Consider the following 10547-nt stretch of genomic DNA (forward strand, 5'->3'; position numbering starts at 1 on the left):
TAGATCTGTGCACAAAATAACTATAGCTTATAATTGAGAAAAACAAAGTGTATAAGAGAACAAAATTCTATACGAATACGTGGTTCACAGTGGGAGATGCTGAAATGCCACAATTTTACAGAATTTCATGCGCCCAAAAAATTTTCAACCTTTTATATCTTCTACATTTATAGATCTGTGCACAAAATAACTATAGCTTATAATTGAGAAAAACAAAGTGTATAAGAGAACAAAATTCTATACGAATACGTGGTTCACAGTGGGAGATGCTGAAAAGCCACAATTTTACAGAATTTCATGACCCAAAAAATTTTCAAACCTTTATATCTTCTACATTTATAGATCTGTGCACAAAATAACTATAGCTTATAATTGAGAAAAGCAAAGTGTATAAGAGAACAAAATTCCATACGAATACGTGGTTCACAGTGGGAGATACTGTACAGCCACAATTTTACAGAATTTCATGACCCAAAAAATTTTCAACCCTTTATATCTTCTACATTTATAGATCTGGGCACAAAATAACTATAGCTTATAATTGAGAAAAACAATGTGTATAAGAGAACAAAATTCCATACGAATACGTGGTTCACACTGGGTGATACTGAAGAGCCACAATTTTACAGAATTTCATGACCCAAAAAATTTTCAACCATTTATATCTTCTACATTTATAGATCTGTGCACAAAATAACTATAGCTTATAATTGAGAAAAACAAAGTGTATAAGAGAACAAAATTACATACGAATACGTGGTTCACATTGGGAGATATTGAACGGCCACAATTTTACAGAATTTCATGACCCAAAAAATTTTCAACCCGTTATATCTTCTACATTTATAGATCTGTACACAAAATAACTATACCTTATAATTCAGAAAAACAAAGTGTATAAGAGAACAAAATTCCATACGAATACGTGGTTCACAGTGGGAGATGCTGAAAAGCCACAATTTTACAGAATTTCATGACCCAAAAAATTTTCAACCCTTTATATCTTCTACATTTATAGATCTGGGCACAAAATAACTATAGCTTATAATTGAGAAAAACATAGTGTATAAGAGAACAAAATTCCATACGAATACGTGGTTCACACTGGGTGATACTGAAGAGCCACAATTTTACAGAATTTCATGACCCAAAAGATTTTCAACCCTTTATATCTTCTACATTTATAGATCTGTACACAAAATAACTATAGCTTATAATTGAGAAAAACAAAGTGTATAAGAGAACAAAATTCCATACGAATACGTGGTTCACATTGGGAGATATTGAACGGCCACAATTTTACAGAATTTCATGACCCAAAAGATTTTCAACCCTTTATATCTTCTACATTTATAGATCTGTACACAAAATAACTATAGCTCATAATTGAGAAAAACAAAGTGTATAAGAGAACAAAATTCCATACGAATACGTGGTTCACATTGGGAGATATTGAACGGCCACAATTTTACAGAATTTCATGACCCAAAAGATTTTCAACCCTTTATATCTTCTACATTTATAGATCTGTACACAAAATAACTATAGCTTATAATTGAGAAAAACAAAGTGTATAAGAGAACAAAATTCCATACGAATACGTGGTTCACATTGGGAGATATTGAACGGCCACAATTTTACAGAATTTCATGACCCAAAAGATTTTCAACCCTTTATATCTTCTACATTTATAGATCTGTACACAAAATAACTATAGCTTATAATTGAGAAAAACAAAGTGTATAAGAGAACAAAATTCCATACGAATACGTGGTTCACAGTGTGTGATATTGAACGGTTGCTTTTACTTTTACTTTTGGTCGCGCGTCAACCGCATATGCGAGCAGGAATCTATAATCAAGTCACACATTCTGAAACTAGAGGTGACGGGCAACAAATTTTTTCTCTACCATTTTTCGCTCAGAACAACCGTTTAAGCATGAAATGCATTTGAGCCGTCTTAAAATGAACACCCTGTATACAAGGCTAATTATAAATTACCTCACACCGATATGAAGTATACAATTGCAAAGACAGCACTACAAAAATGGTAGACAGATTACAGTTAATAGTAATAAAGGGAGATTCTATAAAACTATGGCAGATCAGTTACTTAGACAACCATGGTTTAAGGGAACTGTCACTAATAAAAGGGTTGTTACGACAATAAGCAGGCAGAGAGCGAACCACGCTGTGTGCGGATCGCATCTACACAGGATCAACAAAAGGTCCTCTCCTCTTTGCGTAGATTGCAATGAGGAGGAGGATTTCCAACATATAATAATGATATGTCCACGTTATGTGGTAGACAGGAAACGAATGTTTGACGACATATTATATTCTCCACCAACATCTATGTGCTTAAATCTATAGCAGAGCTAGCAAAGAAATATGAATGTATTTAAAAGTTATTGTCGATTAAAATGAATGCAAGAAAATTATTAGAGAAGGATTACGTGATTTTAATTTCGGTTAAGCTATAAGGATGGCAGAAATATAGAGTATTGATCCATCCATTAGTTGTAAGTTTGTATTAAATAGTTGTATATAGTAAGAGAAATGCGCGAAACGAATGTATTTATAAGTAAGAATGGAGAGTGAGTGATATTCTAGTGATAAGCACTAGACGATGCTGGCTGTATGGCGAAAGCCAATGCCCAAAAAAAAATATTTATACAGGGTGAACCAGTAAGTATTGTCCATAGGCCTACTGTGTGTAGTACATCTAAAGTGGAGTTCAATGACGTATTGGCCAACTTCATATTTTCCAGTGTTCTTGAGTGACGTCACTTTAATTTTCTTTTCTAAAATCATTACTTTTTTCCAATCTCCTTAACAAAAACTTACAGTTTTAAAAGTTAAGTATAAGGGTTGATTAAACGCCAAAAGGTACACAAATCAGCGAGTACCCAACATTTCATTAATAGTTAAGTAATTCTACTGCATTAATTTTCATTAATAAGTTATTTTTTAGAATTTATTAGATGTCACAGACCCTTATGCTGGCCATTTTCGTCTACAAAATATATGTTCAAGTAGCACTGTAGATTGACTGTAATAACTAGTTATCTATAATAATCAAACTATTAATTACAGGTTAAAAAGAAAAACGTTATAAAAAATTTAAAAAAAAATTCAAAACTTTTTTTTATAAAAAACTTACACCAATGATTTTGTTTATTTTATTTATTTATTTTTATTTTAAATAAAAATCGTCGGTTTAAGTTGATTCTTTGATTAAAGTAATTGTTATTTTATGAAGTAGTCAAACGTTTATAATAATAGATAATAATTATCTGGCTTTATCGCAAATAATATAGTTTTCTTCAATTACATTCTCAATCTAGGTATTCATCCCACAATGTTGTATATATGCAATATAAAGTAAATAAGATATGCATATTTTTAGGACAGCTAATTATTCCAGTATTTTACTATAAGTAAAATTAGGGGGACTAAATTAAATTACAATTGAGAAATGAATAATTGTTGTTGAATAATCTACTTGTTATTAACTGTGTGTTATTTGTGCTCACGAATATTTCGGTAAGACGAATTCAAGACAGTAGCCTACTCTAACTTTGTCTTTTTCTACTTTAACATGCATGTACATATTTATGTGATTTATCATAATTATAACAAAAAAATATTATAAATGAAGTGGCCAGCATAAGGGTCTGTGACATCTAATAAATTCTAAAAAATAACTTATTAATGAAAATGCAGTAGAATTACTTAACTATTAATGAAATGTTGGGTACTCGCTGATTTGTGTACCTTTTGGCGTTTAATCAACCCTTATACTTAACTTTTAAAACTGTAAGTTTTTGTTAAGGAGATTTTTGTACCTTTTGGATAGATTTTCCTTTTTGTTTATTTTACAAAGTTACATATCTTCTTTACAGATTTTTTTAAAATTTGGAATAAACAATTCTATCATTATAATCTGATAAGGTGTTAAGTCGGAACCGTAACTACCAATGGAGAGATCTTTTTAAAGAATGATTATAGTTGCGTTCCCCCAAACCATCCTCAATAACAATTTTTTTGAAAAAGCGTTTTGAATAACATAGGAAGGTATTTGTACGTAAATAGCAAAATTAAACTGCGATTTCAGTACTTCCTTTTAAGAGGAGTAAGAAAAATAAACTACGATTGCAGTACTTCTTCCTAAAAGGCAAAGAGGCAAAGATCTTTTAATCGAACGACAATTCATTGATTTAAATCGGTTCACTCATTGATAATTTAAATGATTGCAGTACTTCCTCTTAGTAGGTGCAAGAGCATCAGCAACGTAGAGGAGCTTTAACCACTTATTCGAGCTGAATTTTATCAAAATCGGACTAAGCGTTATAGAAATATTGGTAATAATAGTTTTAGAAAGGGCCTTATTTGGGTGGGGCAAACTCCCCTCCTTATGAGGCACGGCGTCGAGACTTTTAAAGTGCAAATCTGTACAAAATTTCGATTCGAATGACCCTTCATTCATGCAAATCGGTTCACGTGTCGATAATTTGCAACGATTGCTATACTTCCCCTTAACAAGTGTAAGAGCAGATCGTCGCTTTAATGTTACGTAGGGGAGCCCTAACCCTATCACCCTACTAAATTTTATCAAAATCGGGCCAAGATTTACAGAGTAATTAGTAATAATAATTTTGGAGGGGGCCTTACATAAAGGGGGCTAACTCCTCTCCCATTCGATGTACAGCGTCGAGACCCCAAAAAGGCACATCTACATAAAATTCCGAATCGAATGACACCTCATTCATGAAAATCGGTTCACGCGTTTAGGCGCTACGTTGTTTACAAAAAAGGTAACAAGAAGAAGAAGAAGAAGAAGAAGAAGAAGAAGAAGAAGAAGAAGAAGAACATTTTTTGAAAAAGCCGTTTTTGCTCATTTTTGGCAACTTTTTTCTCGAAACCTATTAGATCTGGGTGGTTGCAAAAAAATTACAGTCATAAAGGAGGGTTTGCCCTATAATTTAAAGAAAATTTGGGAATTTTATCTTTTATAGAAAAAGAGAAAAAAATTGTCAAAGTTGGGTGTTTTTCAACGTTACGCTTTTTCGTGCAGTTTTTGATGATCAACCCTTATACAACTGTCCTACCGGACAGTTTTAATAAAAATGTTAATACTCAGAAACTTTTAGTCCCGAATTCGTTTCTGATGACAGGGTTAGAAAGACAGATACATTTTCTAAAAATTGATACCATTTTGAAGCATAAGTTATTCTTCAAACAGCCTCAATCTTCCTCCGGATGCTGGAAAAACAAAAGTAATCGAAATTTTTAAGAAAACTCATTCGGCCCTTACGTAATCATTATCCGACCTAGGTGCTGGCACTTTTTATAAAAGTTTCCTTGTTTAATGGGCTTTCAAACGGTATATCATTTTCCAGGATTCCTTTTATCTTCGTATGGAGAAATTACGTTTGTTTTGCAAGAAAACGTGTTCAAGAGCACTCAACAGTGTTAGTTATCAAGTTGTTTAATTCATTAAAACTCTTTTAGATGAACCAGTAGACAATTTTAAAAGTAGGCTTTCTTAAAATAAGGAAGTCAAAGGTTACAAAGTTATTAAAAAAATTAAATGTTAATAATGATAATAACGTGAATCTTTATAATACCAGAAGAATCGTATATACTACGTATTATTACAAAGTACATATCTCCTTAACAAAAACTTACAGTTTAAAATGTTAAGTATAAGGGTTGATTAAACGCCAAAAGGTACACAAATCAGCAAGTACCCATCATTTCATTTATACTTCATTGATATGATTTAAGTAATTTTACTGCATTAACTTTTCCTTCACATTTTTAGAATTTATTAGATGTCACAGACCCTTATGCTGGCCATTTTCATCTACAAAATATTTGTTCTAGACTGTAGATTGTAATATCTATTTATCTATAATAATCAAACTATTAATTACAGGTTAAAAAGAAAAAAAAAATTAGGCTAAAGATTTCAAAAACTTTTTTTAAAAAAAAGTTTACAACAACATACATTAATGATTTCATTTTATTTATTTTTATTTTTAAATAAAAATCGTCGGTTTAAGTTCATTCTTCGATTAAAGTAATTGTTATTTTATGAAGTAGTCAAACGTTTATAATAATAGGTAATAATTATCTGGCTCTATCGCAAATAATATAGTTTTCTTCAATTACATTCTCAATCTAGATGTTCTTCCCACAATGTTGTATATATGTAATATAAAATAAATAAGATATGCATATTTTTAGGACAGCTAATTATTCCAGTATTTTACTATAAGTAAAATTAGGGGGACTAAATTAAATTACAATTGAGAAATGAATAATTATTGTTGAATAATCTACTTGTTATTAACTGTGTGTTATTTGTGCTCACGAATATTTCGGTAAGACGAATTCAAGACTGAAATATTGTTTTAAATCCTTTGTGATTCAAATTTAAACAGTGGCTGACTCTGACTTTGTCTTTCTCTACTTTAACATGCATGTATATGTGACTACTCAGAATAATTCAGAACTCATTTTATCATAATTATAACAAAAAAATATTATGAATGAACTGGCCAGCATAAGGGTCTGTGACATCTAATAAATTCTAAAAATGTGAAGGAAAAGTTAATGCAGTAAAATTACTTAAATCATATCAATGAAGTATAAATGAAATGATGGGTACTTGCTGATTTGTGTACCTTTTGGCGTTTAATCAACCCTTATACTTAACATTTTAAACTGTAAGTTTTTGTTAAGGAGATTTTTGTACCTTTTGGATAGATTTTTCTTTTTGTCTATTTTGCAAAGTTACATATCTGCTTTACAGATTTTTTTAAAATTTGGTATAAGCAATTCTATCATTATAACCTGATAAGGCGTTAAGTCGGAACCGTAACTACTGTAGAGATCTTTTTAAAGAACGATTATAATTGCGGTCCCCAAACCATCCTCAATAACAATTTTTTTGAGAAAGCGTTTTGAATAAAATAGGAAGGTATTTGTACGTAAATAGCAAAATTAAACTGCGATTTCAGTACTTCCTTTTAAGAGGAGCAAGAAAAATAAACTGCGATTACTGTACTTCTCCCTAAAAGGCAAAGATTTTGAATCGAACGACAATTCATTGATGTAAATCGGTTCACTCATTGATAATTTTAACGATTGCAGTACTTCCTGTTGGTAGGCGTAAGAGCATGATGGCACTTCACAGCCACGTAGAGAAGCTTTAATCACTTCTTCGTGCTAAATTTTATCAAAATCGGACTAAGCTTTATAGAAATATTGGTAATAATAGTTTTAGAAAGGGCCTTATTTGGGTAGGGCAAACTCCCCTCCTTATGAGGCATGGCGTCGAGACTTTTAAAGTACAAATCTGTACAAAATTTTGATTCGAATGACACTTTATTCAAGAAAATCGGTTCACGTCTCGATAATTTGAAAGATTGCTATACTTCCCCTTAACAAGTGTAAGAGCTGATCGCCGTTTTAATGTTACGTAGGGAAGCCCTAACCCTATCATCCTACCAAATTTTATCAAAATCGGGCCAAGATTTACAAAGAAATTAGAAATAATAATTTTGGAGGGGGCCTTACATAAAGGGGGCTAACTCCTCTCCCATTCGATGTACAGCGTCGAGACCCCCAAAAGGCACATCTACAAAAAATTCCGAATCGAATGACACCTCATTCATGAAAATCGGTTCGCGCGTTTAGGCGGTACGCGGTTTACAAAAAAGGTAACAACAACAACAACAACAACAACAACAACAACAAGAAGAAGAAGAAGAACAACAACAATTTTTGAAAAAGCCGTTTTTGCTCATTTTCGGCAACTTTTTTCTCGAAATCTATTAAATCTATGTTGTTGCAAAAAAGTTTCAGTTATAAAGGAGGGTTTGTCCTATAATTTAAAGAAAATTTGGGAATTTTATCTTTTATAGAAAAAGAGAAAAAAATTGTCAAAGTTGGGTGTTTTTCAACGTTACACTTTTTCGTGCAGTTTTTGACGATCAACCCTTATACAACTGTCCTACCGGACAGTTTTAATATGAAATAAAAATTAACCTAACTTCATTTAGTAGAAAACCATTAAGCTTTCTCTGAATAATCTATTAAAAGGTTACGTGGTGGTGCTTTTTTTTTCTGTCGGAATTGTTCCGTGGTTCCCAGAATTAAACTTCATATAAAAAAAAAAAAAAAAATGGCAAGGCACTGGAGACTCATGTCTGTGATTCCCAGATGCCGTGTGGGAGGCGCTAGTTTGGTGGGGGCAATGGGCGCGTAATTCTGGGATTCCCAGCCACGATAAGGGGCTATACTATAACATTATGCATCAACTATTCCTTCTTTATACATTTTCCTTCCATTTTACTAATCCATAGTACGAGCCAAAATAGATCATTGGGTCCTGATGGCATAGGCCTTTAAGGCTACCCTATTAGAATCTAATCCGTAACACACCATCTATCACATTCTTCTTCAAAATTTTTAAAATTGCTTGTTTATATTGAAGTATAGTTCAGTGAAAATAAGATATATCGCTGATTTTTTAAATTTTATTATTACTTTTTTTTAATTCCTGAACGATGAAAGACTTGCATCTATCACCCGAGGTTGATTAATAGCTTGGGTTGTAGAATTTGACTTCAATGATCTTGATCGATTTTTAATGGAGAAGGAAAATCTGAAACTCTGGTCAGGAATATAAAAAAAAACATTAGTATTATGACGGATAAAATTAACGATAGTTTTAGGTCACAAAAATTTTAAGCAGAATTAATGGCCTACTACATTAAAATGAAGAATTCAAATAACTAAAAAATGCTCCCAAGAAAAGTAGAATTTTGCTTTCCATGCTTCCTGGTTATCTCAAAACCTCAACGAATCGAAATATCGAATTTTAACTAATGCCATGTCCCGTTTATGAGTAATGGTGGCCAGGCATAAATATATACCAATTTGTAAAAAAATCCGATCTCAAAATGAGTATTTCCGGCGAATATTCAAAAACTTTTAAATTACACAATCGCAACGCCTTCTCTTTTTTTTTTTTAATTGATGAATTTTTACAAAAAAAAAATGTACTAGGCAAAATTTATCATTCCATCCATCAAAAAAATACAATAAGTACTATTTACTGCTTGGGAAACCGTCTGCAGAAGGTAATAAAAAAAAAGTATAGGCAATTTATTCTTCTCAAATTAAGTTCTAAATTTACAAAAATACAGGACTTTACTAGTTTGACAAATACGAAACTTCTTAATGTTAGTTCCATGCAAGTTGAGTTTGGCTAATCACAGTTCAGTGATTCACTTTTATCAACCAAAATAGGAATCGGGTACTTCCAATGAAACTGAGTATATAGCAATGTAATGGCTAATAACCTTTTTAGATTAGCTGTTTACATAAGGCGCACGGTTTTGACCATTCAAAAAGGAGAAATATCTGATCTTAGCTTCTTGAACAAAACGAAACGCGAAATTGCCAGCACTCGCTCCATAAATTCCTCCCGATGAACCAATATTACGTAATTAAAACGTGAAAGTGATGAAGGTAAAAATTTACCAATATTGTAATTAACTCTTTTTTCTAAGAAAGCATATAAATTTATTATGCGTTTGATTCCACCCCTTATCAAATAGCATCTTGCAAATACAGATGACTCAGTTTGGAAAAGAAACAAGTACCGCCTCTCCAAAATATTCAAAGTTATGATAAGTGCTACATATCCAAAGGGTTGTACGTAACATAATAATAATAAGAAACCAAAATATTAAAATGAAAAAAATACTCAATGTCTTATTCCTAAATATATAAGCTTCAAATATCTTTCATTGGTTTTAAAAACTTTAAAAAGACTTGTAACTAACAAGGTCTCTGTCTTCTTGAGCAAATTTTCCACAATAGAGAAAGAATTAGTACTCACGTTTTATTTTACAGTTATTCTGTGTACAACATACAGACGACAAACTCACTCTTGCTACAATTTAAACAGAACTTGTTCAGGAACATCAGAGGGATCTCGGAATCACTATGTATTGGTGGGGATGCTGTGTTGCCAAATTTCATCTGTATCGATACATCGCACACTTGGCCTAATCGACTCTCTGTAGATATAATAGCTGTCGCTTGGAGGCGCTCGTAACACACAATCCCATAGTAATTCTAATAAAATTATCTGGAAAAATATCAAAATCCGCCTCATCAATTGAACTGGAAGCAATTTCTTTGTTGCCAAAATATTAAAATTATTTATTATAATATTTAACAATTTTCTATTTGTTAAATTTGAAATTAATCCTAATCTATAAGCAATTACTGTGATGTAGAGGAATGAAATATAATTTTATCTTTTATTTTAAATAATAATTTGTTATCTATAATTCTTAATACCGAAAATTCTAAAATAGATACTAGGAAATTATACTATTTACGACCATTATTTATCTGAATTGCAATAAAATAATACTTTTTCATAAAATTATAATTAGAAGTATTACTTCACCAAATTATGCTTAAGTTCATAAGCCTTCCATCACGAATCCAAATTGTTA

General features: G+C 31.5%; 1 protein-coding gene across 2 annotated transcripts in view; it reads right to left on the minus strand.

Moving 5' to 3' along the window:
* The window catches only part of LOC141451244 (uncharacterized), a 36541-nt gene extending 26484 nt beyond the window's left edge, over positions 1–10057 (minus strand). The window contains exon 1 of one of the 2 annotated variants that reach the window (XM_074122479.1): positions 9920–10057. The gene's annotated coding sequence lies outside the window, so the exon portion shown is untranslated. Of the gene's footprint in view, positions 1–9863; positions 9886–9919 lie in introns of those variants that run through there. The other variant, XM_074122480.1, reaches the window with a different exon arrangement.
* Positions 10058–10547: the final 490 nt, after the last annotated feature.

The sequence above is a fragment of the Rhodnius prolixus genome, unplaced genomic scaffold (genome assembly GCF_049639745.1).
Source record: "Rhodnius prolixus isolate KJV_2025 unplaced genomic scaffold, Rpr scaffold_8, whole genome shotgun sequence".
NCBI classification, from domain to species: Eukaryota; Metazoa; Arthropoda; class Insecta; order Hemiptera; family Reduviidae; genus Rhodnius; species Rhodnius prolixus.